This window comes from Haliotis asinina, chromosome 7 (assembly GCF_037392515.1).
Source record: "Haliotis asinina isolate JCU_RB_2024 chromosome 7, JCU_Hal_asi_v2, whole genome shotgun sequence".
Classification (NCBI taxonomy): Eukaryota; Metazoa; Mollusca; class Gastropoda; order Lepetellida; family Haliotidae; genus Haliotis; species Haliotis asinina.
Window position 1 is genome coordinate 1112907 of NC_090286.1, and position 16759 is coordinate 1129665.

Consider the following 16759-nt stretch of genomic DNA (forward strand, 5'->3'; position numbering starts at 1 on the left):
CTAGTGGTTTTACTGTTCTTCGTGAACAGGGTTTTATTCATTCATTCTACACTGTCATTATTACTTGCTCTCGTCACGATATGGCTGCAATATTGCCGATGTGACGATAAATATGAACTCACTCACTCACTTGGTAAATAAGTGAAATAAGTTTTTTTGTACGTAAGACAATTTTCAGATTTCTCTACCAAAGCCAAGGTCATCGTTTTTTTGTTTACGAATTCAAATAAATCAACTGTGTGTTTTATTATCATAAATAATAAACCATTGTAGCTACCATAGCTACCAAAATTTACCTATGCTATTTGCTATCACAGCTCAACCAACACTCAAAACTACCTAAATATACAGCTTTGCAATCTTCCGTACTGAAACAAATGGCTTGCTACGTGCCTGTAGACATCATATTTTCATGTAACATGATTAAATATCGAGGTTAAAAACACAGAAATAGGATCAACAGGCCCCCCTAAGTAATTGAAGGAATTACAGCAAATTTGAAGGAATTGCATCTCAAATGTAAACAAACGCAGCCCACTTGCGAAACAATTGCAGCGATATCGGTAGTTTAGCGGTAATAACAGAAACACATCGGCCCTATCGGAAGCAATGTCGGTAATACTGGAAACACGATCGGCCATCTTCGGAGATGTTTCGGTCGCGAGCGGAAACTCACGCAGCAAAACATGGCGTCGTTGGAAGAAGCACCCGTCTCGGTGAGATTTGTTTTTAGTTCCTACTATTACATTTTCATACTTATCCATCTTTGACCACCCGTGTTGAATGCGTTTAGGTATGAGGTGTTGTCGGGGCAATAGCTTATGTTTTTAGGAAAAGATTGTCACTGCAGAAGAGTGTCACAAGTCATGCCCCTGGAGATTGTTTACATCTGAACATCGAAGTCGTGCCGATGATTACGAACATCATGAACGTGCGCCATGAAGAAGTTTATGAGCCATAATTTTTCTTGCTACGAAGTGCAATTGACAAATTTAAACACATTTTACAAAAAAATGATGTTATATCTGGCGCACGTTCGTAATCATCGGTACGACTTCGATGTTCAGATGTAAACAAACTACAGGGGCATGACTTGTGACGCTCTCCTGGAGTGACTATATTTTCCTAAAAACATAAGCTATTGCCCCGACAACACCTCATACCTAAACGCATTCAACACGGGTGGTCAAAGATGGATAAGTATAAAAATGTAATAGTAGAAACTAAAAACAAATCTCACCGAGACGGGTGCTTTTTCCAACGACGCCATGTTTTGCTGCGTGAGTTTCCGCTCCCGACCGAAAAATCTCCGAAGATGGCCGATCGTGTTTCCAGTATTACCGACATTGCTTCCGATAGGGCCGATGTGTTTCTGTTATTACCGCTAAATTACCGATATCGCTGCAATTGTTTCGCGAGTGGGCTGCGTTTGTTTACATTTGAGATGCAATTCCTTCAAATTTGCTGTAATTCCTTCAATTACTTAGGGGGGCCTGATCAAATTGGATCAGTAAGTATACCATCCAAGCATCCGAAAAGAACTACACTGCTGGGATATATGGTTACGATCAGACAAGGAATACCATGGATATTTTTAAACAAATGGCATGTGATGGGCATCCGGCCTCCTGACTGTTTAAGTGAAGAAATTTTGCTAATATGGACAGGAGCCCAGTTCCTTTGTCCGTCACGGTCGAAGGAGTGGGCACTGACCAATTTGCGGTCTGCTTTCGTAATTAGACTGTTGGCGAGAAGCATTATTCGCTCCGCATCAGTGCCCCTTTAAATGGGGTAGGTTCTTATGAACCTTGATCTTTCAGGTACATTTCATCGGCACCCGTGGCGAGCCACCTCCTCGTGGTGGGTGCTGGGTAATGCTAAGAGCTCGCCGACACCCCCGTAGTGGACCCGGGGGGATATTTGGTCCACCAACCTGTTGGCCGTGGGTTGCGGCCCTGTGTCGGCGGAGGAAGGGATCCTGGTGGTTGAGGGCAATAGGAGCTTGCAACCTTGTTCCTGTTGCTCAATACACCACTTTGGCCCTGACTTCGCCTAGACGGGTGGTCGAATGGGCCCGGTTCGACCAATCGGCTGGTCATGCCAAGCCCTGTGCATGGATTATACTTGTATTTAGCATTGCACAAATATCATTTGGAATTGGTGTACTTTGGTCTTGGCTTTATTGTGTAAAATATTTGTAATTTGAAATATGTTGTTCTGAACTTTGCCTAGAGTCCTATGCCAGAAGGCGGTGGCTCATGGGCCAATCTGGTGGAATTATTAATCTTTTGATTCTTCTGCTGGAGTATATCATTCGAGTATCCTTGGTGCTGCAAGCTGGAGGCCCGCTTGCTTTAGCATTGTCCTTGTGATACTCCGTGGTGGGTGGGGAGCTCGGATGACGAACCAATATACCAGTAATCATGGATTACCAAACCCCTAACAAAAAAACCAAACGTCAATTGGAAAATGACGATCAGCATCGACCCTCTGTACAAATTGATCACTGGCCGCGTTTTTTGATTATTGAAACACTTGACAAGACTCCTTTGAAATTAAATCCCTTTGCAATTTCAAAAGGCATCTCTGGCATTGCAGGTGAGGTGAAAGATATCAAACGTTTGCGATCAGGTTCACTGCTGATTGAATGTAGCAGAAAACAACAAGCTACCAACCTGTTATCAACTGATATGTTTGTCGGAGTCCCTGTATTAGTATCTGCCCACAGAACACTGAATACAAGCAAAGGTATAGTTCGAGACCGTGAGCGTCTTCTAGCAGACATGACTGAGCTCGATATAATGTCCGAGATGAAAGATCAAGGAGTATCTTTCGTCAAACGTTTCACAACATGGAGAAATAATGAGACTGTCCAAACCAATACATATTTGTTTTCATTTTCAGCTCCAACACCTCCAAAGTCAATCAAAGCAGGTTACTGCAATCTCAATGTTGACATATATATTCCAAATCCCCTGCGCTGCTTTAAGTGTCAAAAGTACGGACATGGTGTTAATACTTGCACATTGTCTGTTACATGTGCTCACTGTGCTGAGAATACACATGTAACCGAAGATTGTAACAGTATTCAGAAAAAATGTGCAAACTGTTCAGGAAATCATTCATCCTTTTCGAAAGAATGTCCCATCTGGAAAAAGCAAATGGAAATTAATAAAGTCAAATTCTCCAGGAACGTCAGTTTTGCTGAAGCAAGAAAGATTGTACAATCTACTGAGCACACTGAAACGTACGCCTCTATCACAAAAACATCTGAAACCTTATCAAAAGGAACAACTACGCCAGTACTAACTTCGTCAAGCTCATGTCAGACTGACCTCACATGGGTACATTCAGATATTCCTGAGTCTATCTCACCTGATCTTCCACAGTCTATCTCAGAACAGTCTACTCAGACAGATACAGCTCAGTCTACGCAAAAGACTATAACTCCTTCGACTACAACTCCTTCACAGTCTGATAGACATGATAAACAAACTGTAAAATCGAAATTCAAGACAAGGCCAGAAACTTCGAAATCAAATCGAGCACCAAAGGGGTCAGATAATAAAATCAAATTGTTTAACAAGTTTGGATCACTTGAAGAAATGGATGTATCGGATCACATCCATCCCAGGGCACATAGCTTGTCGCCCTCCAAAAGAGTGCGGGGTAGATCCCCAATAAATCCCCCCAAAAGATAGTTTATTCCAATAATATTGTACAGTGGAACTGTAGAGGACTGAGGACTAATTTACATGAATTACAGCTATTAGTCCAGGATTTTACACCTTCAGCGATATGTCTCCAAGAGACATATTTAAAACAAACAGATACATTTGACCTTCGTCATTTTAAAGCATATCATTGTTTTTCACCTCCGGGTGATCGAGCCACTGGTGGGTCATCCGTTCTAGTCAGACAAAACGTTATTCAAAGCCCTGTTTCACTAAATACTAATATGCAGGCTGTTGCAGTGAGAATTACTTTACATGTAGCGTTTACACTATGCTCGCTCTATATTTCGCCGTCTTCGACGTTTGCCAAAACTGATCTGCAAGCTCTCTATGACCAACTCCCAAAACCCTGTATTATAATGGGAGATTTAAATGGGCACAACCCACTCTGGGGTAGTGTAAATATAAACACTAAAGGGAAATTGTTGGAGGACTTTTGTTCTGACAATGACTTATGTATTTATAATGATGGTTCCAACACATATTTACACCCTGGTACCGGGACGTACTCTGCTCTCGACTTGTCATTGACAAATTCCGAACTATTAAATGAATTCGAATGGTCAGTCCACGATGACCTCTGTGGAAGTGACCATTTTCCTACTATATTAAAAGCTGTAACTCCATCTGATGTTCCTCCATCATCAAGGCGGAATTTTAAAAAGGCTAACTGGGCTTTATATGAAACACTGTGTGCTGAAAAACTTAAACCCGAACGTTTTATTGACGTTCCTGATGCTATCAAATCTTTTTCTGATGAACTGAATTCCATAGCTGATGAGTGTATACCAAAGTCCTCTACAGTTCCACACATAAGAAAACCATGGTTCAACGATGAGTGCAAACAAGCTAGGAAGGCAAGGAAAAAAGCAGAACATTATTTCCGTCGCCATCCTATGGTGCATAATTTCAATAAATTTAAGATTTTAAATGCTAAAGCACGGCGTACTTTTAAACAGAACAAACGCCAATCTTGGCAAAATTATGTATCCAAAATAAATTCTCGGACACCCATGTCCAAGGTATGGAACATGGTCCAGAAAATCAAAGGTAAAGGTACTAAATCTACTGTCCATCATCTTAAACATGGAGATCAATTGCTTACTGATAAATCAGATATTGCTAATAAACTGGGTGAAACCCTTGCTAAACACTCTTCCTCTTCAAATTATGTACCTAAATTTCAGCAATATCAAAAACAACAAGAAAAGAAAACTATTAATTTCAATTCTGATAATGGGGAAGATTATAATGAAACGTTTTCTATTCATGAACTCCATACTGCTCTTGATCAAGCTCATGACACTGCTACAGGAGCTGATAACATACATTATCAACTCCTCAAGCACTTACCAGAATCCTGCCTAGAAACGCTTCTCAATATTCTTGATGATATTTGGACATCGGGTAACTTTCCTCCGTCATGGCGTGACGCCATAGTAGTACCAATACCTAAACCTGGACGTGATCATACGGATCCGTCCAATTATCGACCTATTTCACTAACTAGCTGTGTTTGCAAGACCATGGAACGCATGATAAATAATCGACTTGTTTGGTACTTGGAAACAAATAATCTTATCACAGATATACAGTGTGGCTTCCGTAAAAACAGAAGTACTGTCGATCACTTAGTGCGACTGGAATCATTTGTTAAAAACGCACTAATTAATAAACAACATGCTGTGTCTATCTTTTTTGATCTTGAAAAAGCATATGACACAACCTGGAAACATGGTATTTTGAGGGATTTACATGACTTTGGTTTGCGAGGTCGTTTGCCTCAATTTATTGCCAACTTTTTAAATAACAGGCAATTTCAAGTCCGTGTGGGTTCTACCCTGTCTGATCATTACAATCAGGATCAGGGTGTTCCACAAGGCAGTATTTTGTCTGTCACTCTTTTTAGCATCAAGATCAACAGTTTATCAAAAGTTTTAAACGATTCAATTGATGGATCGCTTTTCGTGGATGATTTTAATATTTCTTGTCGTGGTAAAAATATGCCTGCTATTGAACGGCAACTGCAGTTGTGTTTAAACAGAATAAATAAATGGTGTCTTGAAAACGGCTTCAAATTTTCGAAGTCCAAAACTAATTGTATACATTTTTGCAGAACATATAAGCCACATAAGGACCCTGAACTATCTCTAGATGGCACTCCCATCAAAGTTGTAAAGGAGGCCAAGTTCTTGGGATTAATTTTTGACTCGCATTTAACGTTTCTACCACATATCAAATCCCTCAAAACTAAATGCCTGAAGGCACTTGACTTGTTGAAGGTCGTTTCAAATTCTAAATGGGGAGGGGACCAAGCTACCCTCCTGCAACTTTATCGATCGCTGATCCGGTCAAAACTTGATTATGGCTCCATTGTATACGGTGGAGCCTGTAAAAGCAACCTGAAACTTTTAGATTCTGTTCACCATCAAGGTCTAAGACTTTGTCTTGGCTCCTTTCGAACTTCACCTGTTGACAGCATGTACGTTGAGGCCGATGAGCCATCTCTTGAGCAGCGACGTATCAAATTAGCTTTACAGTATGTAACAAAATTATATTCCAGTGAGTCAAACCCTGCATATAACTGTGTTTTCAGTCCTCTGTGTGAGGACTTATACAATATGAAATCTTCGCTTGTACCGCCTCTTGGTTTAAGAATTAAACCATTTCTTGCTGCTGCCGGCATTGAGCTGGAAAATATAGCTCCTTCCCGTCTTCTTTCTTCTCCTCCTTGGCAGTTGGTTAGGCCAGCAGTGGACTTAACATTGACGAGGTTTAAAAAATCAGAAACTAATGAATTACAGTATACACAAGAATATAATCAATTGAAACATAAATATAGCAGTTATAAATCCTTATTTACAGATGGATCCAAGGACGGTGGCGCAGTAGCTTGTGCCACTGTCATTGGATCCAGAACAATATCTTCTAGATTACCCGATAATAGTTCTATTTTTACCGCAGAGGCTAACGCCATATTAACAACCCTTAAATATATTCAAAGACACCCTAAACGCAAACAATATATAATTTATTCCGACTCTCTTTCTTGCCTTCAGGCTATTAAAAATATTTCTTGTAAACATCCACTTTTAATAGAAATTATTGAATTGTATAATGATCTTGCTACTGATCAATACGACATCGTCTTCTGTTGGTTACCCAGCCATGTGGGGATCTCTGGTAACACATTGGCTGACCTTGCTGCTAAAGCAGCACTCAACAAATCTGTGACATCACTGCTTATTCCTTACAGTGATTACAAAGCCACGATTAGATGTTATATCCGTGATCTGATGAAGAAGAAGTGGGACACCCAAGTGGGTATGAATAAATTACATGATATAAAACCTTACATTGGTTTTACCCACTTGGGTTGTCAGTCCAGATTTGAAGAGGTTATTCTACGACGATGTCGTATTGGACACACTCGATATACTCATGCGTACCTGTTAAAAGGTGAGGATCCTCCTTTCTGTATCCCTTGTGATGAGAGAGTTACAGTCAAGCATATTCTGCTTGACTGTGTTGAATTCTCCATCACAAGGGATATGTATTTTTCAGTTACAACAATGAAGGATCTTTTTAGCAGCGTTAGTTTTCATTTAATTCTTGGTTTTTTAAAAGAAATTGATTTTTTGACTGAACTTTGAGCAATATGTTTCTGTAAAAAGATGTATTTTAATAATTGGTAGTTTGGATTAGTAACTAGAATTGTTAGTGGCTGTACCCTCAAAGGGGGTTGAAGTATTGTAAAATTATTGTCCTCCTGAGAGGGTACGTAAGTCCAAAAACATTGATAGTAAATTTAAGTCTACCACTGTTTTTAATCGTAGTATTCCTGTTGTTTTAATTGTGGCTAGCATGTTGTACACTCGCCAGCGGTTGAAGGGATGGTGTAAATCCAACTAGGGTCCATGTAGGTAGCAAAGGTACTGTAAGTCCCCATGGTCCTAGTATGGTGATCTACCTTCAGTTGTTGGCGATCTATAGCCTGATTTTATAGTGTATTTTCCAAATGATGATGTTATTTTTAACTTTCCATGCTAGTTTTAATTCCATTTGTGATATTCTAGTTGTTTTACTGTCCGTCGTTGACATGTTTTATCGTAGACATATAATTGATTTTGATATTAGTTGTTCTCGTCACGATATGGCTGAGATATTGCCGATGTGACGTAAAATATTAACTCACTCACTCACTACATTTCATCAGTTGTGTACAAATACTGGTCTAGAATAATGTTTCAAACACTTTAATACGTATTGATGCATGGGCTCATTATATATGTTCTTGTTTACGTCCCGCTCGTACCAAAGCAGACTCACTCGCTTGGCCACTAGCAATAAAAAAAACAAACAAAGCAAAAACAGACAAATCAATTAATTTAAACAAATAGATGGAATACTAAAAACCACCTGAATATTAGCATGCATGCATCATTTAAAAAGATAGAGCGCTAAAGTGGCAAGATTCAAACTCAAAACTATTCAATCGTATTTTACTCGATAAATCAAAATGGTCTCAATGTCATAATGTGGGTAGTTACAGAATCAAAGCAAAATATTGTACACATATGTATCATGAAATAATAATTTATCAACTGAATAATACATAAAAAATACTCTTATGATATGTATAACATCACATTTGAGTAAACAAATGCATGCGTTGAGCTTGTTAGATGTTTTAAAGATTAATGGAATAGGTAGGAAAGGACACCCCCACTTGGGAACTTGGGAGCAGAGAGACGCCACGGTTCAGTGGTTACAGCTATAGGGCCTTCTGTGCTCTCTGCTCAATATATTAAGGGTGGTGATGTAGATGAAGGTTACGCAGGAAAAGTAGGTGATGTGGGTATACTACGTCAACAGGCAGCTGTGCAGTCAACCAGATAGTTTGTTGTTTTAGCCTGTCTGACAATTGTTACGTCTGACCAGGGAGACAATAACAAGCTGATGTTAACACATGTGATCTAACGATAGTTTTGCGTTCTTTTGGAAGGGATGGCCGTGGCGTATCATTAATTCTTTCATTCATTCACATATGTACTTCTTTCTTTTATTATATCTTTCTCATTCATTCAGATATGGACTTCTTTCTTTTATCATTTCTTTCATTCATTCACATATACTTCTTGCTATTCATTCGTTCATTCATTCATTCATTCATTGTAAGATTTCGACTGATACAGTAAACTGGCTGAAGTACTGTTAAACGCAGCCTAAGTTGCGATGGAGACGAATCAGGTCACTGTGTGCATTGGAGCATGAGGAGGCGCATACTAATTAGTACAAATGGTAAAGAAAACAAGCGAGTGACCTACCCCTGTTGTAGATAATTTCTGGTCTGACAAATAGGAGAATACCCCATAAAACCTCGGACGAAGAAAAACAGGGACTGGCAAACGGGAATTACTAAAAATGGAGACCACACTATTAAAACGAAACATGCTAAACTGGGTAGGTACACTTAAAACTACTAGGTAGGTACATTTGGCGAATGTCAGTGGAATTGGCAAGACATATTTCAATACAGTTTAAAGATCTCACAACACCGTTTATTAATGTGTCCCAGCATAGTCACTGGAGTTTGGTCACTCTTGATTAGGGCTTTCACAAATAACTTCAACTTCATAGATATAGGTTGAATAACTAAATTCAAAAGAATCTCAAGGCTTAGTATTCTAAGTGTACTGTATATGTTGCTGGAAGTAAAGAGCTTCAACAGCCCATGCTTGCCATAAAAGGCGACTATGCGTGTCGTAAGAGGTGACTAACGGGATGGGGTGGTCAGGCTCGCTGACTTGGTTGACACATGTCATCAGTTCCCAATTGTGCAGGTCGATGCTCATGCTGTTGATCACTGGATTGTCTGATCCAAACTCGATTATCTAGAAACCGCCGCCATATTCCTGGGATATTACTGAGTGCGACATAAAACTAAACTCACGAAATTAAACTGAATTGTCATTAGAATTTCATCTATTTTTAAACCACAAGTTTGCAAAATAAAGAAAACAAGCAAACGAAAATATTGTCGTCCACGAGCGAGATTAGTCGAATTAAGACCGGAATGATTTCATTTTTTTGGTCATGATATTTATAAACACACTTTCATTCATATATTTACAACCCCCAAGACAATAAAAAAAACTATGAAAATTTAAGTGGAAGTCCAGATTCTTGTACTTGTTACAAATTAGCAGAATTAAGTCAAAATGAGTTGAATTTTGTGCCATGATACTTACAAATGTATCCTCATTCATTTACAACCTCCAAAACACAGGAAACGATGTATTTTGAGTAAAAGTAATTATTCTGGCATATTTTTAAAAATCTTCCTGAACTCGCAAAATTAAGTCAAAATCAGTTGAATTTTGTGTCATGATACTCATAATGGCACTTTCATTCATTTACATCCTCCAAAACATTAGAAAAGATGTATTTGGAGTGAAAAGGAAAGATTCTCGCTCATGAGCCCAATGTTTTTCGCCCATGGGCGATATATTTTTGAAAATCGGTCTCAATTAGCAGAATTAATTCATAATGAGTTGGATTTTGTGCCATGATACTCATAAATATATCCTAATTCATTTACACCTCCAAGCCACAGGAAAAGATGTATTTTGAGTGAAGGCAAATATTCTCGCCCATGAGCCAAACTGTCTTTCTCCCATGGGCGAGAGTTTTCAAAATTTCTCTCATTTAGAGGAAATAAGTCAAAATGAGTTGAAATTTCTGTCATGATACTCATAAATGTACTTTCATTCATTTACATCCTCCAAATATTGGAAAAGATGTGTTTGGGGTAAAAGGAAATATTCTCGCCCATGGGCCAAAATGTTTTTCGCCCATGGGTGAGATTTTGTTAAATAGCTCTAAATTAACGGAATTAATTCAAAATGAGTTGAATTTTGTGACATGATACTTATGAACATACTTTCAGCCATTCACAACCTCCAAAACATGGGAAAAGGTGTATTTTGAGTAAAAGTAAATATTCTCACCCATGGGCCAAATGGTTTTCGCCCATGGGCGAGACTTTTTTGAAAAATCACTCTTAATTAGCCGAATTAAGTCAAACTAAGCTTAATTTCGTGTCAAGACACTAATAAATACACGTTCATTTATTGAAAAACTGCAAAGCCTGGAAAACAAACATGTAGTTTCAATGAAATTAATTATTCTCGTCCATGGGCCAATATGTTTTTCACCCATGGGCGAGATTTTTTAAAATCGCTGTCAGTTAGCAGAGTCAAGTCACAACAAGCTGAAATTTGTGTCATGATACTTATTAACATCTTTTCATTCATTTACAACCTCCAAAACATTTATTCTGGATGAAATTAAACACTTTCGCCCATGGGCGTGCCCATGGGCCTACTCATTGGCCACTGTTCAATGCGAGCGAGTTTAAATTTTGAGTTTTCGAATAAAATTTCTTTCATTTTTTCATCCTTAGCACATATACATAACAGCTGCCTGTTTAATTTTGCGAAATCCCTTGTGAGAGAGTGGCCACAGTGCTGAGAGTTTCTGGACTTTTGTGAGTCCAGAATTAAATTGTGACATGTTACAGGCATATTTTTATCAACTGACCTACAATGATTTTGTTTGTAAACAATCAACCTAATGTGTCACCCAACTGCTCAAGCAAGCATTCGAGTCAACTGAAACTATTCCATGATGATGTCAGAACCCGAGTGTTGACATCCGAGTTTGTTGCATCATAAAATGAAGGCTTTCATGAATGTTGTTATTATCATGTGACAATGGCTTCTTGCATGTGGTTAGTCTGAGATAGGATTTGCTTAGGTGCAAGATCATCACTTCTTAAGATGTCCTTGAACTATACAAGTACCATACTTCGCTATTTTTATGACAGAAAGACAGATCGTTTATACATGAAATATGTTGAACATGAGTCACTAATGAAATGTTAATGTTACAATTAGAAATATAATCAGTTAAAAGAGAGTTGATTATATTAAAACTGTGACGTAATCACATGCCGCAGAGACTGCGCAGTTTCCTGCCGACGTTGGGATCCAGTCTCGACTTGGACCCAGTGAACGTCAAATGTTCCATGGTGTATGATATCAGTTGCGATATCATTTTGAAGAATGTGGAAAGAAAAATGGAGGTAATTTATATCGATGTCGAATGAATATCAGAGTTTAACGACTGTCAGTCGATATGCCAATAATACTAAACAAGTGAAGAAATTCAAAAGTTCAAAAGTTAAAAATTTTCTGCACATAACTGTATACTGCTCCAAGATTTCAACGACAGTAGCAATGTCGAGACAGTACAGATATTTGGGACAGTTTCATGTATTATTGCTTAATATAACATATCCATACAGCACGTCATGATATATAACATTGACGTATTGCTTTTAAGGGAGACGTTTGCGCACAGTCAGTGCGTGTGTACCTGCTGAAGATGATTAACTCAAACGTTGTACTTGACCTTATGAGAGAGATGGAGTCACATGGGGTGACCACTACACGGCCCGTTACAGTGATGTTTAGGTGTCTATGTTACTGTTGACTTGTGAAACTAACTTGTGTGGTGTTGTCAGTATTGTTGTTAATAAGTGCTTAGTGTACATATGTGGCTGCATGTCAAGAAAGACAATAAATTCACCAGGCTAGATGTCTAGTATATTTTTCAGACTATTTCTCTCTGTGTGATTTCAAACAAGATATACACACGACCGATGTATTCAAGGTCCATTCGGAGATTTGAGTTACACTGGTTCATGGAGGCACTGTAATTACAGAAATGTTGTTTTCCTCCTGAAACTATCTCATCTGAAGGGATGTTGTAAATCCGCCTGGGTCCATTCAGGAAGCAGACGTTCTGTAAGTCCCCGTGGTTCTTAGTATGGTGATCTGCCTTGAGCTGTGGGTGATGTCTAGCCTGTATTTTTATTTTGTTTTGTCCAACAATATGCTAGTACTAGTGCTGCTAGTTCTAATTTTCCACACTAGTGTTATTTGTAACTGTGATATTCTTGTTGTTTTACTGTCCTTTGCCGTGTTTTTTTCTAATATATACAAATGTCATTTCGATATCAAACATGTTCAAGTCACGATATGGCTGAAATATTGCCGATGTGACGTTAAATTTTAACTCACTCACTCACTCACTTACTCACTCTGAATCTATCTTAAATCATCGTCTAAATAATTTCAGTGACGGAGAAAGGCGAATGGCCACGTTGTTCTGCATTATGTGCAACATCGTGCAGGGCATGATGTACGACAACGAGGTGGAGGTCTACAACAACATCAGACGTCTCGGGCACCTGTTACAACACCTGACAACGACCTTACGGAGGTACGTCTATCATTTTCTGTGTCACTTTTGTATTTCAGTGCTGCTATGAGTAAGGCTTCATCCATCTATCCCTCCACCCATCCCTGACTATGCATCTTCTTAACGTGTAAAGTGCAGGATGAAAGTCGTAACTATATATATAAAAGTACAAACACACATATAAATCTTGTATTCCATGGGATTTTACACACACATATTTAAATGGGTCGATATTTGATCATTGGGCGTCAATGTCTGAGGAGTACACTGACAATAAATTTCATAACTTTAAATTACGGGACAATTGTTCGTAGTATCTTGCATGGAGGCACATGTTTGAACAATCTGTGGAACGATCGTTTATAAACTATGCTTTGAGGGAACTTTTTCTACAACGTACGGCTATAACCTCCTTTACAGCGTCATGTTTAACATACTAAACACCATCATGGCATAACACCCCTACAATACCACGTTATAACATTTCTATAAGGTCTTGTTATAAACTACTCAACCCTGCATCCACTGGAACGACATATTATAACATATTACACTACAAAAGTCACTTTGAATGAACTCAAATACTCAATAATATCCTACAGATGATGCTTATCTTCTAACTCTACAACGTCATGGCATACCACACTGGAATCTATCAGCGTGTTACTCAATTCTTAATATATAGTAAACTTAAATCTGTTGTCTTTATAGAATTTCCAGAACAAACAGATTTGACTTTCAACAAACAGAAGCTATGTGAAGTATAACCCACAACCTGTTCCCGTCACAACCACTAGGGATGGAAGCCCCAACTGATCACATACAGTATTTAGGTCGTAGTTAGTAAAAGGGAAAGGTGACATCGTTATGACAAAGCCTCATATGTGAGGGTTGACCACTCATACGACGAACTGTTTATTTCCAGGATGAAGTATCCATGTGTTTTGAACTGGCCTCGTCCTTCATCTCAACACAAGAGAACTGAAACAGCTTGATCAAGCGGAGATAGGGATCAACCACTCATCACCAACCAGCTTGTGTAGTTTCACTTGAAGCTAGCTACCGGCGATTGGTGATCACACTGAAACTTAAAAACAACGATGCACGGCAGGGACGTGCCCAGGATATTAACAACTAGACCTGCACTTGTGCGTAGAGACTTCAAGGGGAATTGGGGGAATAGTACCTCACGAAAATTTTCAAAACATGGCTGTTCTAGACAACATTTCCTGCTTTATTCTCCAAATATTGATATTTCCATTGGGAAGTTAGTGAAATTGAACTGATCAAAGTTACACTTGAAACATGTTTGAGAAATGACAAAATAGCTTTTCCAGCAAAAGTGCATAATTCTGTTTGGCCATAAAACGTAACAGCTGATTTACTTTTCATGACGAAAAGCAAACACACATGCTGTGTGTGTTGGGGGTTAACAGAAGTCAATATGCAATTTATATGCATACAGAAAAAAATCTGTACACTAGTGCCACTTGTATTCACTTGAAGCTAATTGTTGCATGTAGAAAACAATAAGTGTAGTCACGTGTCTAATGGCAGGTACGGTACTGAATGATATGCCATAAATACACGTATCCACTTAGAAACTGAATTCATTGAAATCATTTGGCGACAACGGAATGTGTGAGAGCTACCTGCATTGTGTCGCTTTACATGTACTTCATCAGATATACGTCCAACAGGAACTCCTGACTTGTGATGTGTTTGCACCGACCAAATCAACATGGTTTATTTCGAACTGGTAAAATAATAGCTAGAACCAAAGATGTCACACTCGGTATCTGTCGTACTGCTGCAATAATAATAATAAAAAACCCCAATAAAACAAATGTCTGGCTATACTGCATCATGACACGAGATACACTTGATGCTGTACTGCATCACGACAAACGACGCTCGCTTGTTGCTATACTGCATCGTGACATCTGTTAGTGAATAATTGCAAACGTTATACGCGCAATGTCTGTCGTACTGCTGAACCCATTCCTATCCCCACCCCCCACCCCTCACCACCATCCTCCCTCACCCCCATCCTCCCTCACCCCATCCCCCCTCACCCCATCCCCCACCCCCATAGTCCCTCACCCCCATTCTCCCTGATCCCCATCCCCCCTCATCCCCATCCCCCTTCATCCCCATCTCCACCGCCCCTGATCCCCATGCCCCTGATCCCCCACCCCCCTGATCCCCCATCCCCCTCATTCCCCATCCCACCTCATCCCCTATCATCCCCATCCCCCTCACCCCACACCCCCCGTGAACCTTTGTACGTTGTTATGTTCTTTGACTTTAAAGGGATATGAAATAATTAACATGAAGTACTGCAATAGTGAAAGAGAACAATGGTTATATGATATATTTTATCTTTGGTGCTGAGGGGCGGTGGAGTAGCCCAGAGGCTAAAGTGTCCACTCGTCACGCGGAAGACTCGGGTTGGATTCCCCACATGGGTACAATCTGTCAAGCCCATTTCTGGTGTCCTCAGCCTTGATTTTGCTGGAGTATTGCTAAAAGCGACGTATATACTGTCGTTATTCAAGTGATGCATCTGTCATACACTGCATCACGACACACGATAGACTCTTGAATCGAGGACGCTTTTGTAGTTGTATATCACGTAGCTGACGTCTTGGACATCTGGAATTTCTTTATTTGTCGAACTCACCGGGTAATGAGCGACTGAGCTGAGCTTAAGCAGGTTTCAACAGTGTTTCGGTTTGTGCAGAACGACTTCAATTGATGTTGACAGTCTCTCGGAATGTTTTAGTGACATGTATGAATGTTTGTGTGTGACGTTGGTATGGTCCTCCTCTTCTGGAATATGATTCCTGAAATAACTGCCTTGTAAAGAATTACTGGTAGTAGTTGCACCAGTGACAACCGGAGCTACCTCCCTTTGTCTGAAAGATGAGATCAGACAATAACTCACTCACTCACTGTATTGGGCATGCTGATTGAATGTGTTTGAAGACTCTCGTCCCGAGTGGTCAGTAATGACTGATGTACCTAAATGTATATATGGACTAAGAGAAACAGAAACGGATGAATGAACCACGAAATGTCTTTCCTCGAAATAAAGTCTAGTTTTACAGAACAAAGTCTGGACTGTACAAGGGATTTCTAAATCCTAATAGGCACCCATGAAGAGCCACCTCCTCGTGGTGGGTGCTGGGTAACGCTAAGTGCTCTTCTCCCGTGTGGACCCGGGACAGAATGTGTCCACAGCACCCCATTGCTTGTCGTAAGAGGCGACTAAATTGGGCAACCTGTTTGCCGTGGGTTGCGTCCCGTGTCGGTGGAGGACGGGAACCTGGTGGTTGAGGGCAGTTGGGCTTTTAACTGCGTTTCATTTGCCCAACACACCACTTTGGCCCTTACTTCACCTAGACGGGTGGTTGAATTGGCCCGATTCAACCAATCGGCTGGTCATGCCAAGCCCTGTGCATGGACTGTCTATCTACCATTGCACAAATTTGATTTGGAATTGTTTTAAATTTCGGCTGTGGCAATACTGGTGATTTGTAACTTGTTTGATTGTAAATTATGATAATATGAACTTTGCCTAGAGTCTTATGCCAGAAGGCGATGGCTCATGGGCCAATCTGGTAGATTAATTTCTTATAATTCTTCTACTGGAGTATATCATCCGGGTATCCTTGGTGCTGCAAGGTGGAGGCCCG

At 39.7% G+C, this 16759-nt stretch overlaps 1 pseudogene; it reads left to right on the forward strand.

Moving 5' to 3' along the window:
* Positions 1 to 14046, forward strand: part of LOC137291139 (receptor-type tyrosine-protein phosphatase epsilon-like) — a 75887-nt pseudogene extending 61841 nt beyond the window's left edge.
* The last annotated feature ends 2713 nt before the right edge of the window (positions 14047 to 16759 follow it).